General features: G+C 41.9%; 1 long non-coding RNA gene across 2 annotated transcripts in view; it reads left to right on the top strand.

Moving 5' to 3' along the window:
• LOC125119895 (uncharacterized) overlaps positions 1 to 21,886 on the top strand; it is a 36,224-nt gene extending 14,338 nt beyond the window's left edge. For both annotated transcript variants that reach the window (XR_007133205.1, XR_007133206.1), the window contains 4 exons: positions 644 to 810; positions 3,481 to 3,578; positions 13,315 to 13,412; positions 21,664 to 21,886. This is a non-coding gene — a long non-coding RNA (uncharacterized LOC125119895). The remainder of the gene's footprint in view (positions 1 to 643; positions 811 to 3,480; positions 3,579 to 13,314; positions 13,413 to 21,663) is intronic.
• The last annotated feature ends 4,821 nt before the right edge of the window (positions 21,887 to 26,707 follow it).

Raw genomic sequence — 26,707 nt, forward strand, 5'->3', positions numbered from 1 at the left:
ATGGGAATTTAGTTAATAGTAAGGGACCAAAACTGAGCAATAGACAATTCCTGACTCTGTTCATAAAGTATCCATAACCTTAATGAAATAGCTATTTTTCCCCCCATATGTAAAATGGACACTTAGGTAGACATCAAACTTGAGACTATTACGTCTAGAATGGATAAGCAGTGAGGTCCTGCTGTATATCACAGGAACTATATCCAATCAACTGTGATAGAACATGATAGAAGATGATATGAGAAGAAAGAATGTATATATACATATATGTGTGTGTAACTGGATCACTTTGCTGTACAAAAGAAATTGACAGAACGTTGTAAATCAACTATGATAAAAATAATTTTTTAAAAAAAAGCTTGGGTTCAGCTAGAGGTCAATGTTTATAAACTAATAATCCCTTGGTTGAAAGATTAGACATAAAAAAACAAATATTATTTCCTTTGTTTCATCAATCTATGGTGAAGATGGGAGAAAAATGTCAGGGTCAAATCTGTCTTGTTAAAAAAAATACCACCTGAGACAGGATGAGAATCCATCTCAGTCACTTAAATGTTCTCATGCCTCCTAGAATAACCATGAATTGGGCAAAGGCTTAAAACAAATATTTATGATTTTGGATTCTTTTTTCTTCTTTTTTTAGAGATACTTAGAATTCTCTGGGCACATATCAAGAGACTAGCTGTTTCTTTGAATAAATATCATGGCAATAAAAGGACACAAAGGCCAAAAAGCTGAGCCTACCTGACCTCTGCCTTACATAGAAATGATTGTGACCTTTGGATGTTGGAAAATGAAAAACTTTGGCAGGTAAGGTTAATCTCTATTTATGTAAAAGTTCCCATACATCCATGAGAAATATATTAATAACTATATTCACAGGTGTTTCTAAAAGATGAAGAAAGTGAACTGGTTGTTTACGTGAGTAGATATAAAATTAGTATATAAAAATGTGAAAGAAATGTAGTTAGTAATCAGATAAATGAAAAAAGCACTATTTTATTTTTTATTTCTTTATTTTTTTTGTCTTTTTGCCTTTTCTGGGGCTGCTCCTGTGGCATATGGAGGTTCCCAGGCTAGGGGTCCAATCGGAGCTGTAGCTACCAGCCTACGCCACAGCCACAGCAACGTGGGACCCAAGCCGTGTCTGCAACCTACACCACAGCTCACGGCAACGCCAGATCCTTAATCCACTGAGCAAGTCCAGGGACCAAACCCGCAACCTCATGGTTCCTAGTCAGATTCGTTAACCACTGAGCCACAACAGGAACTCTGAAAGAACTATTTTATAACTGATTAGCAAAAAGCAAGTTAATTGTCTCATGCTGGCAGTTATGGAAGGCAAGGCAGACACATATTATATCTGTGGCCACCAGCATCTTTTGAACAATCTTTTTATATTTGAGGAAGTTGTCAAATTGTAAGTCCTACCTCTTACAAAAAAATACAGAACTCATTTTACCAAGATCCTTTGCAGCAGAGATATAGACATGTAACTATCCAATTGAAAGTTTGATATAGAAGAGGAAAACAGGGGGAAACGGATGACAAAAGTCACTTTCTGATAAAATAACAGCAGAGGTGTCCACCTTTGGGGACAGTAGTTTCCACCATCAAGCAGTGCCCTGACTCAGCAGGTGAGCTGCAGTGGTATCTCCTGATGACGACAACAGAATCTTCTCTAGAACAGCCCCATAGTGTGGTGTAGGCATCCTTTATGGATGAGGAGCCTTCAAGACATACTCTCCAGACCTCTGAAAGGACCAATAAATTCCTTGGTTGGCAGTTAAGGACCTTGACTGATATAGTATATCCATTCATGTTTTTGCACTTTTGTTTTTGTAAAGTGTTTTAGTATTACATATCAAGATCTAGGAGTTCTCTTGTGGCGCAGTGGGTTAAGCATCTGGCATTGCCACTGTGGCCCGAGTTCAGTCCCTGGCCTGGGAACTTCTACATGCTGCAGGCATGGCCAAAAAAATATGTCTTTTAATTTAAAAATTTAAAAAGATCCAGGAAAAAACATTCATCTCTCACTCATTAACCCTCTTCTAAGAATTTATGCTAAGGGAAATAGCCCAAAGGAAGGAAAATAGCCCTATGAATGGGCATGATTTAAAATTTCAGGATTTCCCGTCATGGCTCAGTGGAGACAAACCTGACTAGCATCCATGAGGACGCAGGTTCGATCCCTGGCCTTGCTCAGTAGATTAAGGATCTAGTGTTGCTGTGGTTCAGCAGCTACAGCTCCAATTCAGTTCCTAGCCTGGAAACCTCCATATGTTCTGGGTGCAGCCCTAAAAAGACAAAAAAAAAAAAAAAAAAAAGAAAACAAATAATTAGGAACAATCTTAAGGCTCATCTGCAGAAGAGCAGTTAAGTCAGTTATGTCATATACCCTTGGTAGTCAGCAGAACCTCAGCTTTTCTTCATGGAAGGGGTTTGGGATACACAATTTTGTTGGAGGGAGGCCAAGGGGCCTAAAGCTGCATTTAGACAGAGTACACTCTTTTTCCTTACACTGAGTATTTATTTGAGGCTGGTTGCAGGGAATGAAGACTAGGACTGCCTCAACTATCTCCTCCAGAACTACCACTATCAGCAGAATATTGCACAGTAAATAAAATAATTATTAGAAAGCTTATTAGCAAGGTAGGAAGAAATGCTCATAGCATCCTTTTAAGGGAACAGAGCAAAACATAAAATTATATCTGTGACTGTACTTATGTCAAGAATCGAAATAGAAAAATTGAGCCAGGTCTGGAAGGAAACACAGAAAAACAGTATGATTCATTGAGTAACAGAATTGTTGGTAAATATTTTGTTCTTGTTTTCTGCTAATGTCATTCAATGCAACAAATTTTTTTTTAATAATTTTTTTTATTTTCCCACTATACAGCAAGGGGGTCAGGTTATCCTTACATGTATACATTACAATTACATTTTTTCCCCCAGCCTTTCTTCTGTTGCAACATGAGTATCTAGACAAAGTTCTCAATGCTACTCAGCAGGATCTCCTTGTAAATCTATTCTAAGTTGTGTCTGATAAGCCCAAGCTCCCGATCCCTCCCACTCCCTCCCCCTCCCATCAGGCAGCCACAAGTCTCTTCTCCAAGTCCATGCTTTTCTTTTCTGAGGAGATGTTCATTTGTGCTGGATATTAGATTCCAGTTATAAGTGATATCATATGGTATTTGTCTCTCTCTTTCTGATGTAACTTCACTCAGTATGAGAGTCTCTAGTTCCATCCATGTTGCTGCAAATGGCATTATGTCATTCCTTTTTATGGCTGAGTAGTATTCCATTGTGTATATACACCACCTCTTCCGAATCCAATCATCTGTCGATGGACATTTGGGTTGTTTCCATGTCCTGGCTATTGTGAATAGTGCTACAATGAACATTTTATTTTAATGCAACAAATATTTTTATGCTTTACAAAATTATCTTGTATTCCAAATTATGTCTTTTCTTTGGCAGCACATCCATGATATTGTGGTAATACAGCCACCTGCTCAGTGAGGATGACTTTGATACCTGTTGTCTTTGGGGAGAGTTATACTCAGTCCGGGGTCTAGGTAAGTTGGCTACTTTTGACCTGCATAGATCTATAGGAGCAAAGGAAAAGGGTGTCACTCTATGAAAGCATCAGCCACATAGGTCTTTCCACCAAAACTCTAAAAATATAACTGCTCCCATGGAGTAATGGGACTACTCTTGAGACAGAAGAGAAACTCTTTGGCATTATCTACTAAAGTTGGAGATAACCATACACAATGACCCAGGGTAAGTACCCATTCTAGGTACTTACCCTGGAGAAACTATTGGCACATTTGCACCAGTAAACACATGCAAGAAAGTTTATAGTTTACATTTCTATTCACTAAAAACTGAAAACATTATCATTGTTCATCGACAGTAAAATGGATTAAAAAATGGGTAAATATGGTGTTATCATATGATATATATCAATGAAAGCATACAAACTACATTTAAACTCATCAGAATTTGTGAAGATCGTAAAGATAATGATGAAAGAGGCAAGATATATGGTATGACTCCATTTATAAAATGTTTAAAAGTAGGTAGAATTAAACTACGCTATTTAGGAATCCATACAGAATTGGTAAAACTAGAATTAAAGGGAGTTCCCATTGTGGCTCAGTGGAAATGAATCTAACTAGTATCCATGAGGACATGGATTCGATCCCTAGCCTCACTCAGTGGGTTAAGGATCCAGAATTGCCATGAGCTGTGGTATAGATTGCAGGCGTGGCTCGGATCTGGCATTGCTATGGCTGTGGCGTAGGCCTGCATTCTACTCCTATCCTGGGAACTTACATATGACACAGGCGCAGACCTAAAAAGACAAAAACAAAAAAAAAAATGCTAGGGAAGTAAAATAAGGGAATGATGAACTCACATGTCAAGACAGTGGTTACCTCTGGGGATGGAGAGAGCTATGTTTGGAGAGGGAACCTTGAGGCTTCTAGTCTGGCAATGTTCTTCCTTGATGAAGGGTGTTTTGCAGGTCTTCACTCCACAGTTTCACCTTTGTATTTTACACTCCTTTCTTTGCATACGTGATAGTTTATATTGAAAAAAGAAAGGAGACTCTAGTGTGTCAGGGCAAGAATCACCCTTTCTAGAAACAGAAACTCTTTCAGTTTATTGAAGTAGGACGTGAAGGCTGGAGAAGTTAGTTGAGTCCTTGGTTAATGAAATGGACCCACCTCCAGGATCTGGTGATCCAGGAGCATGGTTCGGAAGCACTACTTTATGAATAAATGTAATCTTTGAATTCCCCAAAGCAAGGTATTAAATAGACCACCAGCAACTTTGCCTTTGAAAGGCTCCAGGCAGTGGAAAGGACAGCTCTCTGCAGGTCCTGGATGCTCATGCCCCCTGCCCCGGGAGAAGGAGTCCTCTTTTAGTTCATATCATTGCCTTCTCTGGACAACAGAAAAGTCGAGGTTGTAGCTTCTGGATCCGAATCAGGGTTGTCCATCGCTGTCATGAAGAGTCATGAACACAGGCATGTGTATTACCTGGCTCATAGAGATTGGTGCCCCATGAGTGTGCTCTGAGAGGAAGGGGGAAACTGCCTCAGGGACTGCTCGCCTGGAGGCAGAACTCCATCCGTTTTAAATGGAATCTAGAATGACAGAGTAGAGAGTTGTTGCTCCATTTTGCCACGACCAATGAGGACACCTGACTCACCGTCAGAAATACTTAGTTTCTCAAATACTCTTTGGACAGGTTTTTAAATCAGTGAGAATTTCAAAAGAAAAAACAAACAAACCTTGGCTCTGTGACAGAGCCTATGTGAATGGGTTAAACAAGCTACAAACTGAGAGAATATTTGCAAACTACATATCCAGCAAAGACTTCTATCTAGAATCTATGCAAATAAAACTGCACTAAAAATATCCCCCAAATAATCTAATCAGAAGAGGGGTCAAATCATGAACAGCTTTTTCACTGAAGATGGTTAATAAGAACATCAAAGGATGTTCATCATAACTAGCTATCAGAGAAATTCAAAATAAAAGCACGAGTTATTACTGTATACCTATCAGAATGTGAAAATAAAACTTAATGACACTAAATGCTGGTGAGGAATGCAGAGAAACTGAATCACTCTTACATTGCTGGTGAGAATGTAAAATGAAAAAAATAAAAATAAACAAAATTTTTTAAAAAGGACTTCCCCTCATGGCTCTGCAGTTAATGAACCCAACTAGTATCATGAGGTCAGGGGTTCTATCCCTGGCCTTGCTCAGTGGGTTAAGGATCCGGCATTGCCGTGAGTAGTGTAGGTCACAGAAGCAGCTTGGATCTGGCATTGCTGTGGCTGTGGTGTAGGCCGACAGCTGGAGCTCCAACTCTACCCCTAGCCTGGGAACCTCCATATGCCATGGGTGCAGCCCTAAAAGGACTAAAAAAAAAAAAAAAAAAAAAAAAAAAATGTGAAATGACCCAGCTCTCTGGAAAAACAATTTGGTAGTTTCTCAGAAAACTAAACACAAATACCATAAGATGTGGCAATTCCATTCCTGGGCATTTATCCCAGAGAAATGAAAACTTATGTCAAAATGAAAATCTGTACACAAATGTTCATAGCAGCTTTATTCATAATAGCCTCAAACTGGAAACAGTCCAGAGGTCCTTCAGCAGTTAGAGGGTTCAACAAACTGAGACACAGCCATGCAATGAAATACTACCTAGAAAAAAAAAAAAAAAGAAGAAGAAGAAGAAGTAGAAGAAGAAGAGAGAGAAACTATTGATACACAACAACTTGGATTAATCCCTAGGGAATTATGCTGAGAGGGGGGAAAAAAGCCAGTCCTGAAAAGTTACATGCAGTATGATTCCAATTATTTAACATTTAAATGTTAGCATTTAACATTCCAATAGTCAACACATGTTTTTTAACATTTGAACATTTAACATTCCATTTACTTAACATTCCATGTTTTAAATTATTTAACAAATTGAAACATTTGTTTAAAGGATTTAATGTAACATTTTAGAAATGAAGAACAGATTAGTGGTTTTCAGGGTTAGGGATCAGGAGGATGGGTGGGAGAAGAGGGTGGTTGGTGTGGAGAATAAAGGAAAACAGAAGGGAGGCTTCTTAACAGTAAAGAAACTCTTCTGTATCTTGCTTGTGATGGTGAATAGACAAACCTACAGATGTGATAAATTAGAACTAAACACACACACACGTGTGTGTGCAAATGATTACAATAAAATAAGAAATTTGCACAAGATCCATAGATTGTAATCAATGTCAATATCCTGATGGTGATAATTGCATGTGAGAATACAGTTATCTCAACTAACATTTCAGCTAAAATAGCACATGCTCTCCGTAGAAAATATGTAAAAATTTAAAAGTATAGGAGTTCCTGTTGTGGTGCAGCAGAAACAAATCCGACTAGTGTCCATGAGGATGCGGGTTCAATCCCTGACCTTGCTCAGTGGGTCAGGCATCCTGCATTGCTGTGGCTGTGGTGTAGGCCGGCAGCTGCAGCTCCGATTAGACCCCTAGCCTGGGAACTTCCACATGCTGCGGGTGCGGCCCTAAAAAAGAAATTTAAAAAATAATCAACTTTTAATAAATTATATTCCTCATTTATAGTCCAAAAATTTAATATAGTATCTCATTTAAAACTTTTAGTCTTTGACATATTAATTCAATTAATATATATTAGCCACTAAAGTGCTTCTTTCGGGAATTAACCTTCCATGTACTTTATCCATTTTTATTTCATTGTGCACTGTATTTTCCTACTGATTTGTAAATGAGCTTTATATATCAAGGCTCTTAACCTCATTATTTACAAATCTTTTCTTTCTTTCTTTTGGTCTTTTTAGGACCACACCCACAGCATGTGGAGGTTCCCAGGCTAGGGGTCGAATTGGAGCTGTGGCTGCCAGCCTTTGCGAGAGCCACAGCAACGCCAGATCCAAGCCACATCTGCAGCCTACACTGCAGCTCATGGCAACGACGCCAATCCTCAACCCACTGAGCAAGGCCAGGAATTGAACCCACAACCTCATAGTTCTTAAGTTCGTTTCCACTGTGCCATGATGGGAACTCCCAAATCTTTACTTTAATTAGAAAAAATGTTAATCTACCAATACATCTTTGTATATTCAAATCAAGCCATTTCTTTGTAGCTTCTTCCATTAATTTCAGGCTAAGTCCTTTCTCACTCTGATGGTTGATTAATAATTAAGATCCATAATTTACTTTTGATAACTTTATGTTTTTATTTTGTTTTTACATTTAACTCTTTAATCAACCTGGGTTTGGTATAAATTATAAAGAATAGATCTGGGAGTTCCCATTGTGGCACAGTGGAAAAGAATCCTACCAGTTTCCGTAAAGATGAGTGTTCTATCCCTGGCCTTGCTCAGTGGGTCAGGCATCCAGGGTTGCCTTGGGCTCTTGTGTAGATTGCGCCTTGGGCTCTTGTGTAGATTGCAGACACAGCTCAGGTCCCTCGCTGCTGTGACTGTGGTGTAGGCTGGCAACTATAACTCCAATTTGACCCCTAGCCTGGGAACTTCCATACACCACAGGTGCAGCCCTAAAAAAGCAAAAAAAAAAAAAAAAAAAAAAAAAAGAGAGAGAGAGAAAAAAAGAGAGTAAATCTGACAACTTTTCTTAATTGTTTACCATTTTTTATCATCATGGTGTCTCAAAAGTTACCATCACTTTTTTAGTGGCTAAACTTTTCTTCCCAAATTTTAAATGTCAGCAATTTTGTCAAACACTAAATTCTTGTGTGTTTGGGGATTGCTTTCAATGATTTCTATTCTGTCCCATTGTTTTGTTCACTGTTGCATAAGTCTCACTTTGTTTTATTGATTGTATTAATGGATTGTATTTCTATATTGTAATTATATGTGCATATTACAGTATATTATATCATATGTTGCCTGGAAATGCAAGCCTTCATTTTATTACTGTTCTTTTAAAAGTTTTCCTATTTTCAGGAGTTCTTGCCATGGCATAGTGGGTTAAGGATCCAATTGCAGCGGCTGGGGTCGCTGTGAAGCTGCAGGTTCAATTCCCACCTGGTTCAGTGCCCATCCAGCACAGGGGCTTAAAGGATTTGGTGTTGCCCCAGCTGCGGCATAGGTCACAGCTGTGGCTCAGATTCAGTCTCTCGCCCGGGAATTTCCATATGCTTCAGGCCATTAAATAAATAAATAAATAAATAAATAAATAAATAAAAGGTTTTTTTGACTATTTTCACAGATTTTTTTCGCTGACTTAGGCATCCAACTAAATGTATATATACATGTAACTTAGATTTCTTCAACTGATTTTAATACAGAATATCTATTGAGTGCATTGTGTCAGGCACTGCTCTGTGTTTGTTCGTTTGTTTGATTTTTCTTTTTTTAGCCGACCCATGGCATATTGGAGTTCCTAGGCCAGGGCTCAGATCCAAGCCACAGTTGGGACCTACGCAGCTAGGCAGCCTCAGTCCTTCAACCCACTGGGCCTGGCTGGGGTTCGAACCTGCGTTCTGGGGCTGCAGAGACACCACAGAGATGCTGCAGATCCCATTGCACCACAGCAGAAACTCTTCTAAGTGTTTTTATTTTTATTTTTTATTTTTTGTCTTTTTGCCATTTCTAGGGCCGCTCCTGTGGCATATGGAGGTTCCCAGGCTAGGGGTGAAATCGGAGCTGTAGCCACTGGCCTATACCAAAGACACAGCAGCACGGGATCCATGCAGCGTCTGCAACCTACACCATAGCTCACGGCAACGCCAGATCCTTAACCCACTGAGCGAGGCCAGGGATCGAACCCACAACCTCATGGTTCCTAGTCAGATTTGTTAACCACTGAGCCACGACGGGAACTCCTCTTCTAAGTGTTTTTAAATGCACCAACTCAATGCTAGCAGTGACCCTATTGGGTAGGTATTTTTACTGTCATGTTTTATGGAAGAGAAAATGGGAGCACAGAGAGTTGAAGTAAAGTTGCCCAAGGTCACAAAGCCAGTATGTGGCTCAGCTAGCTGCTGCGTATGATACACTCACTAAATCCAGACATTTTGGCTCCAGAGCTCACAATCTGTCAAACAATTTAGCAGGGATTCACATTTTGATTTTTTTCTTTAAACTGGAAATACCAGTATAATATGATAAGCCATTGAGACACCATGATGACTAAAAACACTGTTCAAATCAGCTTTGTATGCATCTTCTAGAGCAATATATTGTTTCCCTTTAAAGTGATGAAAGATGGAATTTTCTTTAGGTTATAAAATAGTGCTAAAAGTGCTGAATCTTAACATAGGAGAAAACGAGGCTATTATGGGAAGGGTCCTAGACTGGGTGACAGGGAAACAACAGCTCTTGTCCTTGTTTTATGGCTAACTAGCTTCCTCCTACCCAAAATATCTTCCTAACTAGTCTGTACCTCTGGCTCAAATTCCACTATGATAGATTTCATTACTCCAGGTTAACTCTCTAAGGCATAAGTAGCTTTAGTGACATGATGCTTGTCAGGATGTTTATTATCTATACTGTGGGGGTGATTTCACTTGCTCCTAAACAAGAGACTAGCCCCAACATAACAGGAGGTACTGTGGTCCCACAGGAAGATGAGGATAGAAGACAACTCTGTTCTGGGGGCTGAAGAGAAGGAGGGCTGTGAGAGGAAAGTCACGGGGCGGGGGACCTCAACTGACAAATGCGGGTAGTTGGAGGGTAGCCTCGGTTGACAGAGGGTGATGGGAGGAGGGTGGGAGGAGGTAGAGGGTCCTGTGGACAGGATATGGGGAGGGCCCCCTCTACATAAGGTTTTCCCAGGACTGGTGCTGGGTGCAGCTGAGCATTCTAAAAGGAGGACTTCCTCTGGGGATCAGCGTGGGAGGAAGGGAATGTGAAAAGAGTTGGTACCCTTGACATTCACCCAGAGGCTCTGAGGTTCATTGGAAAAGATGCATGAGAAGCTATGTCTAAGGGCATGCAAACACACACACACAATACCATAAAAGGAGACAGCTTTTTAGTCTTTCCCCTCATCTTCAGGCTTATGAATTTCTTCAAAAAAGTTCTTGAAACATCATGTCTTTACTAACCCTTCCCCTACTTGTCACTGGCGCAGTGATGCTGACCTTGAATTCCAATACCAGGTGGGAAAGGTTGTGGCTCACCTTTTACATAAATGCTTGCTAGCTCACTCAGACCCTTTTTATTTCTTATTATGAGGATTATGAGTGGAACAATTTTAGTGGGTCTTCTGATTATCAGAGCAATGGATACTTACTGTAAAAAATTAATGACCTAGAAAAAGGAGAAAATGAGAGTCTCCTCTCACCCTACCACATCGTAATGGGTCTCTTCCAGATTTTTCAAAGTTGTATCACAGTGTTCTGCCATCGGCGTTTTTACTTAACACAGTATTGAGGACACCTCTTTGTGTCAACAAATGTAGCACTCCATCTCATCAAGTAAATAACCATTTATTAATGGTTCCATAGCATTCCGCTCTATTTGCTGTACTATAATTTATTCAACAAACTCAGATGATGGATATTTAGGTCATTACTGTTTCTATCATATGTCATCCTTGAACTAATTGCTCTCAAGAGTATTAATATCCAAGGAAAAGATTTGCTGAGCCAGATGACATGTATATTAAATTTTACTACATGTTTTTATATTAAGTTCTTATTTATATCCTTTGCCATGTCTTTTGGTGGTGGTCTGCTTTTATCAGGAATCATTTTAAACTTCTGTTGCTCCTGATTGCATTTCACAATCAGTCGATCAACTGTCAGGTTAATAGGGAACTCAGAGATTCTCAAATTTGGGGGCATCCTTTATTCTTTAGATCTTAAAGAAGTCTTTCTAAGAGCATCAGACCTCAAGATACTGGCACATGGGAAATCTACATGAAAAGACTACCGCAGCAGTGAGGCTCTGTGTGATCGGTGTTCATTGCCATATAATTAAATCTTCCTCAAGACTGTTTTGATGGAAATGAGTGAGGGAGAAAAGTGCACTTTTTTTCTTGGCTTCATTATCTTGAACCACACGAGAGAATCTGATTCCAACTTCTGAGGCCAATGACAGCCCTTTGTGTTGAGCACTGTATGGGGGGATCAAAGTCTTGGGTGTAATCTCTTCGTGGGCAACGTGGCTGCATCTTCTTCCTCAGTGCCTGTTGTGCCTTTAAACCTTGCCAGACTTAATAAATGAGAGCTGGCAATTAGATAGAAGCCCAACAAAGACCGTATGGATGGCACCTGGCCAGATATATTGGCCCCACTCACAGAGTAGCAGGAAAAGTTTAGAGCAAATTAGGATGTGTTATGCCCTAATGTTATGCAGGCCAAGTTGGACTGGGCTGAGAATCAGGTCATGGTGCCCACTGTAAAATCAGTAGAAGAAGGAAAAGAAAAAGAGAAAATGTGCTGAGTCAGGGGAATAGGGTCTTCAAAATCTCAATCAAAAGACTGATCATTCTTGACAGTGTTCAGGTGTGGCTGCTGAAGAATGTTACAGATTCTACTGATGGGAACTCAGCAGATACTTGCTTAACATCAACTGCATCTTCTCTCCTCCCAAGCAGACTTCACAAATCTGTGCGTCTTTGTTTTCTTGTGGCCTTCTCTTTCTCTCTCCTTCTTGCTCTTTCTTCCTTTCTTCATTCTTCCTATTCTAGGTGCTGAAAATCTAGTGGCAAATGAGACCTGTATCACTTCTTTCTGTGAATACCTGTTCACATAGATCCTTAACAGTGACTGGACTGGGTGCTACTTAAAAGCAGCTTCATATTTTCAACATATTAAGTATAATTGATGACTGATTTGCTTAGAGTCCTCCAACATCAGTGACCCCTGGACCACATGCATAAAAACTACCTATTGTACCTGTTACAATGCAGACTTTGTGACCTTGTCCCAGAGCTAGCGAATCAGAATGGGACGAGATGCTGAGGCCCAGGAATCTGCATTCTAACAAGTCTCCCAAGAGATTTCTACATTCACAATTGTCTGAAATCTCCACTCTAGCCATCATTTACCCTGATGAAGATCAGCAGCTTTCCTCTGTAAACCACAGGAAGAACTGTGTCTAGCTCTGAGCAAAGCAGAATGGCTCCATTCATGGCCAAAGTGAATGTACACCTCCTGTATCTGGCCCTTGCCACTACTCTGGACCTCACAGTCCATATGCCCTATCTTCACCATTGCCTGTGAAGAGATGCTGTCAGCTTTCCACATGCTAAGAGTAGCTGCTGTTGCTCATGGCACTTTTGCAATTGTATCAAAAGAGAAAAACCTGAGAATGATAATGCCATGAGCTCTGCTCCTAGGCTCTAAACAATGATGGGAAATGGTCAGCCTTGCATTCCACCTCTGTAAGGACCAAACACAGACTTTGTGGCTTCTTGGTGAGGTTCCAAGGAGAGCAAGTGACTGGAGAGAAAGAGAGAGAGAGAGAGGGAGAGAGAGAATGTGTGTGTGTGTGTTTCATGCAATATAGATGGGAATTCTCCTGTGACATAAGCTGTAGCTTGGGCTTTATGGCAGGGATTTTCCACTTTAGCTGCTCATTAGACTCACTTGGGCGGTTTTTCAGAAAATCCTTTTTCCCAAGCTGTATCCTGGACCAATTAAGTCAGAATCTCTGGAGATGAGATCTGGCATGGAAGCTGTTTAACAGCTCCACAGCCATTCCCATGTGCAGGTAAGTTGTAAAGACTCTGCCCAAGGAAAAGTTAATGTGTTAGTTAATCCACAGAAATTAACTTCCTCTCATTGTTATGGTTATCAGGTGGAAGCCAGGACATCTTATGGTGAAGTACCTATTAGCTGAAACATGGCAAAATTCTGACACTGTCGACCGTGGACTAGCGGCTTTCTCACTCCCAGGTAAAGCATCTCACCAGTGGAATTTTAATTCTGTTAGACAACTGGATTTTACTATTGGTACTCTGAACAGCTCATTCTGGAAAAAGCCTTTTGTCAGGTTACATGAAGCCATTGGGCTGTCAGGCTCCACTCTGCCTGTGGATTCACAGATTTGTGTATGTACAGTCTGTGTGCACGTATGTGCATTTTCATACACTTTATTTTCTAAGTGCTTGCTTCTGAAGTTGACAGTGATGAGGACAAGGAAGGAGTGATGGAGTGATGGAATGCTGCCATATAGTCTTGTCTGTTTCTTTCTGGTTTTTTGGCTGCGCCTGCAACACGTGGAAGTTCCCAGGCCAGGGGTTGAACCTGAGCCACAACAGTGACAACATCAAATCCTTAACTGCTAGGCTACCGGAGAACTTCCAGTCTTGTCTGTTTCTACTTGCCTTAATAATAATTTTTCAATGACATTTAGTAAGTACTTTTTTGCTAAGTATTATGCAGATATTATCTTGCTGAATTTCAACCACTGTGAGATAGGTGTTATTCTCAACCTATAGATGGGAAAATTGAGGAGCATAGAGATTAAATTTGCCTGAAGTCCATTTGAATCCAAATCTATCTGACTTCAGATAGATCCAGGTTCTTGGCCACCTTACATTTCCTCTTAGCATTTTTGTGTAAAATGTGCTTTTTACCTTAAGGAGTACTGTAAATTATCTTTACCGTTCAGACCCACAATGATAGTTTATAGATCCCTGTAGATGCACAACAATCAAAGTGGCTAAGGCAGTGCTATGCCCAAATTGCATGTGGATGGAGGGAGGGGTGGATGAATGGATGGATGGGTGGATGGATGGATGATGGATAAATCAGTGTATGGATGGACAAATAAATTAGTGAAGTATCTGGAGTTCCCACTGTGGCACAGTGGGTTAATGATTTGGCTTGTCTCTGTGGAGGTGCCAGTTTGATCCCTGGCCTAGCACAACAAGCTAAGGATCTGGCGTTGCTACAGCTGTGGCATAGGTGTCAGCTCTAGTGCCGAGGAGGAAGCCAAAAAGAAAAAAAAAATGGTGAGGTATCTAATGGTAATGTACAGTATCTTTTTTAATCAGTTAATCTCTTTGAGGGAAGGATTGTGTATTGTTAGCCATTGACCCATGCCTACCATAGTACCTGGCATTCGCCGAGTGTTCATTTAAGAATAGGAAGAAGTAGGTACAGGCCACTGAATCCACAATTATTCTTCTGGTAGGAATTGAAGAAAATAAGTTATATTTCATTATCTTTGAGGGAGAAGGCCAAATCTCACCTAAATCTAGGAAAAAAATGTACAAAAGAGGTGGCTGAAAGTTGGCAAATGTAGGGAACTCATTCAGGTTTTCTCTATAAAATAAGCATCTGTACATGACATTTCCATATGTCTCTCTACATTTAGGAAATGTGAATTTTCAAAGATCTTTTCCACTTTGATTTTATTTCTCAGTGTTCGGGATGCAAACTTTCAGGGTGAGCCCCATGAGGGCTACCAAAAATCGCAGTGTACAGAATCTTCAGGAAGGGAGGTGGGATTCTGTTTAGCATAGGGACGTTTATGAAATCTGATGAGCACCATACCTCTCAGGGTTGGAAAGTGGACACTTACCTTTTTTGCTCTCCAGGGCCACTTTCAGACTATTTCTTTCCATCCTATACTCTAAGAAAAAAAAAAAAAAACCTTCTCTTAGGTTCACCCTGCTCAGGCTACAGCCTGCCCGCCCACCTTGGAATAATAATCTGCTGCTCACCCCTTTGTTTCCTGCTCACACTGTGAGGGCCTGGCTCACAGCCCTCCTCGCCACGTTGTTCCCACCATTACCTTCGAAGATCTCATTGTGCAAGGGCACATCGATATCCTTGCATCCTACTTCCTTGACCTCCTGATTCCTGAAGATCTCCTCCATTCCTCCACAGCCGCCCATAGGCACACCTTGCTCCTCTTTACTACCAAAAACTCATCACCTCACAAATCACAACTTTTAACTGCCCTTTTCTCATCCATAACCTCCTCCTTCCAGCTTTCCTGCTTAGGCTCATCAAACTTTACCAATCCGAAGTCCCTTTCATCATACCCTTTGCCCTCCTTTCCCCCACACCAGCTTAGATTCCTGGACCCACTGTTGCAATGATCCTGCAGCAAGTGCACTGGTTCACTTGACTTCTTCTTTCACAGCATCTGCCTGCAGGACCCCATCCACCTCCCATGTCAATGTCTGAGCAACTGAATATTGTCATAAAAAAAAATCTCCAACCACTCCAGACTGGTATCACCAAAAGGTCTCATTACAGATTTCGGAGGGTGGTCTATGTGGCCCAGCAATCTTACTTTTTGCTCTCTAGAGGACTTAATTCCCACTTTCTGCCACTACTGTTTCTCTGACTCCCTTCCCCCTCACTCTCAGAGGCCCTCCTGTTGTAAACATTGTAGGTTTGCCCTCGTTCACAGAATCCTACTTTTATTTCAGTGACAGGGAATCACATTTGGGCTAAACCAGCAGCTTTTAACCTGTGTTATGTGAACCTTCAGGGGAACACAAAGCCCTTCCAAGGGAATATCATCGCAGATTCTCAGCTATTTTTCATAAATAATGAGATTTATGAAATCTCGGAAATGCCCTAGTGTGCTCAGTTCTTGCCTTCTGTCTCGCAATTACCCTTCTTCAACTTTGCAAAAGAAATTCATATGTTTAAAAAACCTTACTGTGGGGAAATGCACAGCAGTAAAAGTGCTGATATACTAAATCAAGGGCTGTTTCAAAATGTTGATGTCAGAGAAGCTTTCTCTCTCTCTCTCTCTCTCTCTCTCTTTTTTTTTTTTTTTTTGGTCTATTTGTCTTTTAAGGGCCGCACCCGCAGCATATGGAAATTCCCAGGCTAGGGGTCGAATCAGAGCTGCAGCTGTCAGCCTACACCACAGCCACAGCAACACCAGATCCAACCCACATCTGTGACCTACACCACAGCTCACGGCAACGCCAGATCCTTAACCCACTGTGTGAGGCCAGGGATTGAACCCGTGCCCTCATGGATGCTAGGCAGGTTCGATAACCACTGAGCCATGACGGGATCTCCCAGAGAAGCTTTCTTTAGTTAAGGCACCATAAGCCCATAATAGAGATTCATGTCTTTATACCATATTTCCATTAACAGTGAAGCACAGTTTTAGAAATGGGGCATTTGGCCTATATTGGGATGTTTGGAATTAAGATACATTGTTGAGTTTGGCAGTGGGAGTAATGACAATTCTTATTTAACAATGTAGAAGAAATGTTGGAGATGGTGTACCTTATTTTATCCATGGCAAATCTCCGGGATTTCTGTCCATCTTGGAATTCATGTATTCAGGACTGTAAAATGCATGCTAGCAAATACCAATCTGTGTCAGAGCTAGTCTCTCTGAATCCTCATCATTCAGAGTAGTAAGGAAAGTGTCAGGTGAATACTTTCCTTTATCCATGTCTCAAAATATGCCTGGCTTGCGTCTTTTGTTGTATTTTAAGGAGGAAGAGGTGAAAAGTTCCATGCTGACTTATTACTAAGGTGAATGATACAGTTCAGAGTAAAAAGAACATGGATCAAAAGTTCATGTTTTATTTCTTTTTCATTCACAAAGACCTAACATTTACCAAAAGACGATGGGATATTGTAAATCTACATTCATTTTTCCTTAAGTGAACATGTCCTACTGGCTGTCAGTAACAAACAGTTCCTGGCTAGTTTATTTATACCTCCCCCCTCCTCTTAGATGTTCTGGACAATCCCAACTGGAGTTTATAGTGAGTTCTACTATGCACTTAACAATTAGTGCTGCAACAGTGCATAACCGCAGGAGGCACCATTCCTAGCCAGTCGTGTTAACCATAATCAGTAATGATCCTTTTGTACACTCACTATCTCATGCCCCTCTTTGTGTCTTACTTTCTGTAACTTTTCACAAAGTACATTCCACTGCCCTCTGAAAAGTACAAGTTCTACTTTATAGGCAAGTGTGGGACAATAAGTTCATTAAATGCAACTTAGGATGTAAAGCTGGCTTCATCATTTCAGATGAAGATATTCTTTTTTATTATTTTTTTAGCTTTTTAGGGCTGCAATTGCGGCATATGGAAGTTCCCAGGCTAGGGATCGAATCGGAGTTCCAGCTGCTGGCCTACACCACAGCTCACAGCAATGCCGGATCCTTAACCCACTGGGCGAGGCGAGGGATCAAACCCGTGTCCTCATGGATATTAGTCTGGCTCAGTACCACTGAGCCACAACAGGAACTTCCCAGATGAAGACATTCAAGTCTAACAATTCTAACTGATCAGTCCTGGACTTTATAGTAAGGGAGAAAAATGAGCCTCTATTTGTTTAGGCCACTCCGGGCTGTGTGTTCTGTGTCTTGCAGCCAAACCATCCAAAACTGACTCACTTTGCATCATCAGCCAGTAACTCCCACCATCAATCCCATGGGATTTCCCAGACCTAAACACACTCTCTCCCTCCTTTTACCACAATAAAGGAGAATATCCTTCCTCTGACCTGAAGCCGTTCAGCCGTCTGTGGTTCTCCTTCCATCCGAGGACTTGGCTCTGGTGGCTGTCCTCTATGTTTTGCATCCCTAGCCTCCGATGCTCCACCCACACCTTATAAACAGCATTCAAACATCCTCAGACCAAAAACAAACAAAAATACTTCCCTTGATGGGAGTTCCCATCTTGGCTCAGTGGTTAACGAATCCAATTAGGAACCATGAGGTTGCTGGTTCAATCCCTGGTCTTGCTCAGTAGGTTAAGGATCCGGCATTGCCATGAGCTGTGGTATAGGTTGCAGACATGGCTCAGATCCCGTGTTGCTGTGGCTCTGGAGTAGGCCGGTGGCTACAGCTCTGATTGGACCCCTAGCCTGGGAACTTCCATATGCCGCAGGAGCAGCCCAACAAATGGAAAAAAGACACACACAAAAAAAAATACTTCTCTTGAAATACATTTTCTGCCTGTCTTCCTTTTGCTCGTCTCTCCTTCTCAGGCCATGGTACACAAGTTATTGGCACTCGCTAACTCAAGTTTCTCTCATTTCCTTTCATTCCTCTACCTCACCAATCTAGAAAAACAACTTTTGCTAAGGTCACTATGACGTTTATGTTACTAAATCTAACAGATGATTCTCAGTCTCATCATATTTAACCTCTTAGCAGCATTTGACACTGTTGATTACTGACCAATTCTTTTTTTTTTTTTTTTCTTGACACACCGTGGGATGTGGAAGTTCCTGGGCTAGGGTCTGAACCTGTGCCACAGCAGCAACCCAAGCCACTGCAGCGACAATGCCAGAGCCTTAACCCACTGTGCCACTAGGGAACTCCTGGCCACTTCTTAAATCATTCTCCTCATTTGTCTCCTACAAGACCACACACTCCTGGCATATTAAGACCCCTGTGGCTGTGGCTCCACAGACTCCTGTTCTGATTCCTCCTTCTCTAGCTGCCTCTGAATGATATTGGGCCTCCTCATGACTCCATCCTGGGCTCTCTCCTCTCCTGTGCTCTGCTATCCCAGAATGACCTCATCTGTATGGACCGCTGGCTCTCAAATATATATCTCCAGTCTGATCTCCTTGCTGAGTTCCAGCTTTGTATAGATAACTGCTGACTTGATTTCTCTACTTGGACAGTTCACAGGGATTTCAGACTTAAGATTTACAAAACCAAACTCTTACTCTTGACTCACTCAAATGTGTTTCTCTTTTGGTCATCTGCATCAGTATAAGACACCATCTACTCAGATGTGCTTTCTAGAATACTGGGTGCATCACCCTTGACATAGCCCTTATCTTCAAACTCAACTTTCTCCTTCAGTCCCAGATAAGTCATCCCTGGAGTTCCCATTGTGGCTCAGGGGTAATGAACCTGACTAGTGTCCATGAGGACATGGGTTCGACCCCTGGCCTCATTCAGTGGGTTAAGGATCCAGTGTTGCCATGAGCTGTGGTGTAGGTCACAGGCGAGACTTGGATCCTGCATTGCCATTGCTGTGGTGTAGGCCAGTAGCTGTAGCTCTGATTCAATCCCTAGCCTGGGAACCTCCATAAGCCATAGGTGCAGCCCTAAAAAGACAAAAAATAAAAAACAAACAAAGAAATAAGGCATCCTCAAGTCCGTAGATGACACTTCTAAAATAACCTGTGTATCAATCCACTTCTCCCTGCTTCCACTCTAACCAAAATCCAAACCACCAAAGACTTTTGCTGTAGTTTCTTCACTGATTTTCTCTGTCCTTTCTCTAATCCATTCTTCATTCAAGAGCCAGAGCAATGGTTGAAAAGATAAACTTAATCATGCCATTTCCCAACTTAAATCCTTCAATGGCTACCCGCTGCAGTGGATAAAAATCCACTACATTAATATTGCCTTCAAGGCATTGCCTAATTTATCTCCAACTTACCATCCCTGTCTCATCATGCATTTCTGCCCTTGGCTTTGTCCTTGACCCAACCACATTAGCCTCCTCCAATTCCTTGAAGATGCCAAGTCCTTTGCTTATTCAAGGCCTGCTCAGTGTACAGTCGTCTTTGCCAGGCTTTGTCTTCTAGTCTGAATGTAAATGTCATTTCCTCAGAAAGTCCTTTCCTAATATTTCAATCCAAGTTAAACCCCTGCCATTACTCTATACACAATGTTGATCATTGGCCATATGCATTTTACCACTTTTTGGCCATTTCTAACAGTGTTGCTATGAACATTCTTATATATATGCACACAAGAGTTTCTCTAAGACAGTGTTTTTCAAACTGTGGTGGTTAGTAATAACAATTTTTTTTAAAAAAGAAGAAAGAAAACATAAATAGAGAATATAATAGAAAATATTAGAGTACTGCATGTAACAAGAATAAGTTTTATTTTATGAAACTTTGATTTCAGTTGTGTGTGTGTGTATTGGATCATGAGGTAAAATCGATTTATTATGACAGGTCAAAGTCAAAAAAGGTTGGAAAGCCACTACTTCAGGGTTTATTTTTAGAAAGGGATATCTTGGGTCACAGTGTTCAGTTGTAGTTTTAAACACAAATATAGGCAATCAAAAGCTCCAATGGGGGAAAATTAGAATAAAATAAATAGTATATTGCACTTTGCCCTTGGTTTACTCATGTTAGTTTCCATAAACTTGGGTTCACATTAACAGTACCTCTTTTTTAAAAAAAGAGGGAAATTCTTAGAGTAAAACATCTTACAAATAGTGCATAAGAAGTAAGTTATTTATGTAGAAATTGGTGTTGTTTAAGCACACAGAGCAGTGACAGGAACCAGGAGGTCTGAAGTTTTAGCATGGATTCTCTTTTCATAACTTTCCATGTCACTGATTTACATTATGTCTAGAAATAAATCCTCCATGTTTATTTAAACACTAAAAGTACAGAACACATTTATTTTATTGTATAAAACTCTACTGGAAAAATCCTGGCTGCCTAGGCTAGTAGTCCTTCTTCCATGGACAAAATACCATCTCTGTGTGCTGTTTTCTATTCTCGGTTCCATTTGGTGCCCTGTTGCCCTTTAACCTGCCTTTACCACACAGCAAAGATCTGAAACTGCGCCAGTCCTACAGAGCCAGAGAAGACAGCTGTGTCTGTGTCGGGCTTGAAAGAAACTGAAGGACAAGTTGCCCTGAAGTATCTATCCTTCTGCCTGACTTCCCACCACTAGAGTGACTCGCCTGGTTTTAGCCAGAAGACTCTTGTTAACATCCAAATACTTTATGTAGGAGAAAGTCACATGTTTAAAGCACTAGTTTTACAGGCAGGATCAGGACCTTGAATGAATAGGATGGACATAAGTTAGCTGCTAGGGCTGAAATAGGACGTACCTATGGCCCCTTTAGTGAGGGAGCAACCCGAGTTTCCCACTGGATGTGGAAAAGAGGGGCTGGAGACAAACTCCTCCTGTTTAGCAGTTTTGCCCTGCCTATGAATACCCTCCTAAATGCCGAGGGGACATCTTGGAAGCACCAGGGGTCAGAGCCAACATCTCAGCTCTGATCTGTTCAACCTCATTCACATGCTTGCATCCATTGTGAGGTTTCAAGCATTGGCCCATGCTCACAATCAAAATCAATATTTGCGCTATAGAAACCAATCAGGTTTTGGATACCCGTCTGGTTTACATGTCACCCTTTTATGTCTATTGTAATTATCTTTAGGTCTGGCCTGACCCTTCTTTTAGCCAGTTTTGTTTTTTTTCTGTCAGCTCCGCAGAGATACTCCATTTGAGTGAAACCTGCACGGCCCTGTAGCCTAAGCCAGCAACCAAAAGGGGAATGCCGGATTTCAAAAGCAATAAAAGAAAACAAAAACAGACAGAGAACAGGTCTGTTTCCTAGGACACATCAACCTTACACCACGTTGCCAGAGTCACATTTTATTGAAGATGACAAACAGATGAAATCCCGCCATTGCTGATGGAAGACGTCTTTTGGTAAGAATAGCAGTAGAGAACTTGGGTCCAGGTTGAGATTTCTGGGCCAAGATTCACTTGCAGGGCGTGAGCTGTGAATGGCCCTGTTGACTCAGTTTCATGAGACTTGATTTGATGTTGCTCCCAGGAGCCCAGGGGCTCTGTGTTTGGAGGCAGGCCAGCGATAGACCCAAGCTCCTTGCCTTCAGAGCCCACAGCCTCTCTTCCCCTTTACTCACTCCCTGGGCAGGGTTTTGTTTAAACTCATTCACAAAGGGGGCGTAAGTGATTAAATGTGGCTGCTTGTTCAGTTTTGACCCTCTTCCTACTGGAAATTCACAACCCACATTAGCATATTAAGGCATAGAGAAGTCCCACAGAGAAGGAACCCAACTTTGTTTTACCCCAAGTGTTTTACCCAAACTTATTTGACCAATGACCTCTTTATGCCCTCAGAATAACTTACCGTATTCAGGGGTGCTAGCACTGTGACAGACATGTTTCTTTAAGTGAATGCATCTCTCATTCATTCATTCTTTCAACAAGTCATTATTGAGGCCCAGAGTGTGCCAGGTACCAGAGAGTGAATCAGTCACCTTCATGAAGCTTATATCCTTTCTTCAGTTTTTTGGCCCTACATTTTGTTGTAGAATTTATTATAAGCATTAATAAAATAGGCACGCAAGCAAGGCCGAGCCAGGGCAGCCCTGAAAGGTTCTCTTCTGGATGACTGAGGATATCAAGAGGCAGGTGCTATTAACCAGATGAATGGGGAGGAGGTATGAAGGGAACAATGTTCTAGAAAGAGGGGACATGGGGACAAATACTAGGTGGCAGGAGAAAGCACAGTGCTATGCAAGGAAGCAGAATGGGAGTTTTTTCTTCCTGGTTGCAGTTGAGGGGGAGAATAGAGCCCAGGTCGTGACAGGAAGTTGGCTGGGATGGGATTTGCTTTGGCCCGAGGCTCCTTGTCAGTGCCCCACCTCAGCTGGGCATTTGCCAGGTCCGGACCAGAGGCTGTGTTGAGTCCCTGAACAGCAGGCATCAGTGCCCCCATTTTCCAGGTCAGCATGTGACCTTCCCAAGAGCTACTGAGGGGCAGAATCAGGATTTATTTATTTATTTACTTTTTAGGGCCACACCTGTGGCATGTGGAAGTTCCCAAGCTAGGAGTTGAATCAGAGCTCTAGCCTCCAGCCTAACCCACAGCCACAGCAACTCGGGATCCGAGCTGCATCTGTGACCTACACCATAGCTCACAGCAACGCTGGATCCTTAACCTACTGAGTGAGGTCAGGAATCGAACCTGCATCCTCATGGATACTAGTCGAGGTTCCTTAGTCACTGAGCCACAGTGGGAACTCCCAGAATCAGGATTTAAACTCAAGGCTGTCTGAGTCCAAAACTTCAAGCCAAACTATCATCCTCTTGAAGACAGCTGTCTGCTCAAAAGGCCTGTGACATCATTCCTTTCCTCCCAGAGCACCTAGTTCCCATAGGCTTCTGTGCCCTGGGGAGGGCACAGTGGAGGATGACAAACACAGATGTCATATTCAGGGCTAGAAAGCATGGGAGTAGGACACCCAAAGGCATCTTCCAAGACCCGAAGTACAGTTCTCTGTACCAAGAGTGGACGCAGTTTGTGCTGTGTGCTGTAAACTAGACCGCTCCCAAGTGGGATGAGGTAGGGGGGGTCAGAGTGCCCTTTGAAGGTCTTGACCTCCCTACAGCTCTAAGCCTGTAGGCCCCAGACCTGCCCGGGAAGCTCTAGGGCCCTCAGAGGTGGGTTGATGATTCAGATGTGACCTGAGAGTGTCTGCCAAAGAGGCTCAAGACTGGAGGGTGATGAGGTGGGGGAGCTAGTTTCAAGGCTCTTTAGATCTCAGCGTCCGATGGCCTGTCTCATCTGTAGAGTAAAGCATGTCCCTAAAAGGCCCTGGTTCTTATTCCTCTTTGGACTGTCTTAAATGTAGAGTGGCAATTGGGGCCAGAACTCTATACCATACACTCATATGCATATGTGTGCATGTGCATGAGTACACACGTGCACGCACACGCACACGCACACGCACACAGCGTTCTTTCCATCTCAGCACATTGTACCTTGTGCCTGCTGTGACTCTATCAGCCAGTTAAGTTCCAGGAATCCTTAAACTTTTTATACCTGGTAATGGTCTGGTTGGAAATGCCCCAATGATATGTCATCTTTGGAGCTGAAATAGCCTTGAGAATGGTCCCTTGGGCTAACCATGCAAATATCCATTGGCCTACACAGGGAGATAGTGGGAGACTCCAAGGGTGCAACTAATTCTTTTCTATCCTACCTGCCCTTCAGAACATCACCACCCCAAAAGCAACCCTTCTGCTTTGATCGTGCATACATCTGAGTTTGATTCCTGGTCTTGCTGTGTGACCCTGCGCATGACATTCAGCCTCAGTTTCCAGGGTTAGGGTTAGGAAAACCCTGTAAAATGGATCTAACATCTTCCCACTGGGATTCTTGTAATGATTAAATGACTTCATGTAAGTCAGTTTGCAAAGTCCTGGGCACATGGTAAGCACTTAGTAAATGAGAGCAGTCATTTCCTCAGTGACCGCCAAAGAGTCAAGGGTCTGAGGTGGGTGAGTAGGAAGGACTAGCAAAGAAAATCTGCAGCATTATGTCCCTGGCTCTGGTGACTCCACCCTTTCCCAGGATGATCTCCATTTAAATCTCAGGGTCTCTGAATGAACTGACACGTGGCCTCTGCTGTCAGCCACCTTCCTGGGCCAGAGCTTGTCTTCAGAATTGAGGCCACATGCGGTAGTTGATCAGGAATAATCCTCACAGTCCTCCTGCCCTCATCTTTTTTTTTTTTTTTTGATACTTCATCTTAGGCAAATCATTTACACTCCCTGCATCTCACTTTTCTCATTTGCAAAATGAGAATAATAATGACCCATATCCCACAGACATTTGTGCAGATTAATGAGGCAATGTAGAAAGTCACTTTTGGGTATAATTATGTTTTATGACAAAGAAAGAGGAGTAACTGTTCATAAATTTGGTAGCTGCCAGAAAACTTCCAGTAACATTGAGTTTAGAGAAAGGATTACACTATCCATCTGTTCTAATTGTTTGGAGTTTTCCCTTTACATTAAATGGATGCCTACTCACCTCAACCCTGACACATAAAGGGTTTTTGTTTGCGGGGGGGGGGGGGTTGTTTTTTGGGTTTTTTTGGCCATGCATAAGACATGTGGAAGTTTCCAGGCCAGGAAGCGAACTTGTGCCACAGCAGTGCCCAGAGCCACAGTAGGGACACCTGATTCCCTAACCCACTGTGCCACAAGAGAACTCCTGAGATTTTGCAGGACAAGCCTCAGACTCCCTAAATCAGCAACTCCAGAGACAGGAACTGGGACTGTATCGTTAAAAACCCCTACAAGTGACTGAGGGATGGCCAGGGCTGCCCACCACTGACCTAGGGACCAAGACTAGCCCAAGTTGGAGCAGAACTCTCTGGGGCTTATGCCGATGGGATCAAGCTCTATGGATGGAAGGGGCTGAAATCTACCCAGAGAGCTTCAAAACTTTACCCTTGGACAGGAGTTTGGCTGGAGTGAGAAAAGACACATTAGGAAAGTCTTCAACTGGATTAGACCTTCTAGATTTAACTGATTTACCCTCCAAATGACCCAAACTCAATTTGTTCCTCTAATTGTTACCCCCAGGTGTTTTCAGCATATGCTGGGGTGGGGGTGGGAGAGATCAAGGAGAATGGCCAGAGCGAGTCTGGCTGATGGACTGGAGAGATGGAGCACTCCCAGGTTCAGGGGCTATCCAATAACATTCTCAAAACAAAGTGAGAAGCAAGTGAGGACCCTTCTCTGCTGTACCTGCCTTAATGGTGCCCGTATGTACTTGGAGTAAAATGGACATTCTAAAGCAATAGGAAACTTTAGCCGTTATTGGTTTGTGGGTACATGAGACATTCAGCTCATAGGTCAAGAAAGTGTCTTGCCACATAATGTGTTTTGTATATTAAGTTATTTAAAGTGTAAAATATAAGCAATATAGTCACCCCTTGGTATCCTCAGAATGTTGGTTCCAGGACCCCTGTGGATACCAAAATCTGCAGACATTCAAGTCCCTGATATAAAATGGCATAGTATTTGTGCTTAACCTATACACATGATCCTCTATACTTTAAATCATCTCTAGATTATTTAAGTACCCAATATAATATAAATGCTATGTAAGTAGTTGTAAATACAATGTAAATGCTATTATGTAAATAGTTTTTGGGGTATGGCAAATTCAAGTTTTGCTTTTTGAAGCTTTCTGATTGTTTTTTTCTGAATGTTTTCAAATCCATGGTTGGTTCAATCTGTGGATGTGGAACCTGTGGATATAGAGGATCTACTGTAATCATAAGAAAAATGGACCATATTTCCAGGCTCTTCATCTTGGAACATATGTATACATGTTCTTGCATTGCTTTTTCATTAAGAAATTATGTTCTTTTCCCAAGAAGATTAGGAACTCCTTGAAAAGAGATTTGGGCCTAGGCAAACTGATGCTGAATTGTGGGTGTTTGGTAAGGGTCATCAAATACTTGATGAAATATTGAATAAGATAGGACTTTGTACTTTATGCTGCTAGTCCTGTGCCCTATTAATGCTGGCTTCTTTGGAAAGTACCACGTAGTACCTTACATCAGACTATGACAAAACATCACTGGAAAGCCCCCAGAAATTTCTCTGGCGGCTTTCCATTGCTGCTACCACCTAGGTAACAGGATACATGGGTCTCCAGAGACCAAGCTGATGGGATTTGTTTTCTCTTCCTCTTTCC

Source organism: Phacochoerus africanus, chromosome 2 (assembly GCF_016906955.1).
Source record: "Phacochoerus africanus isolate WHEZ1 chromosome 2, ROS_Pafr_v1, whole genome shotgun sequence".
In the NCBI taxonomy this organism is placed as follows: Eukaryota; Metazoa; Chordata; class Mammalia; order Artiodactyla; family Suidae; genus Phacochoerus; species Phacochoerus africanus.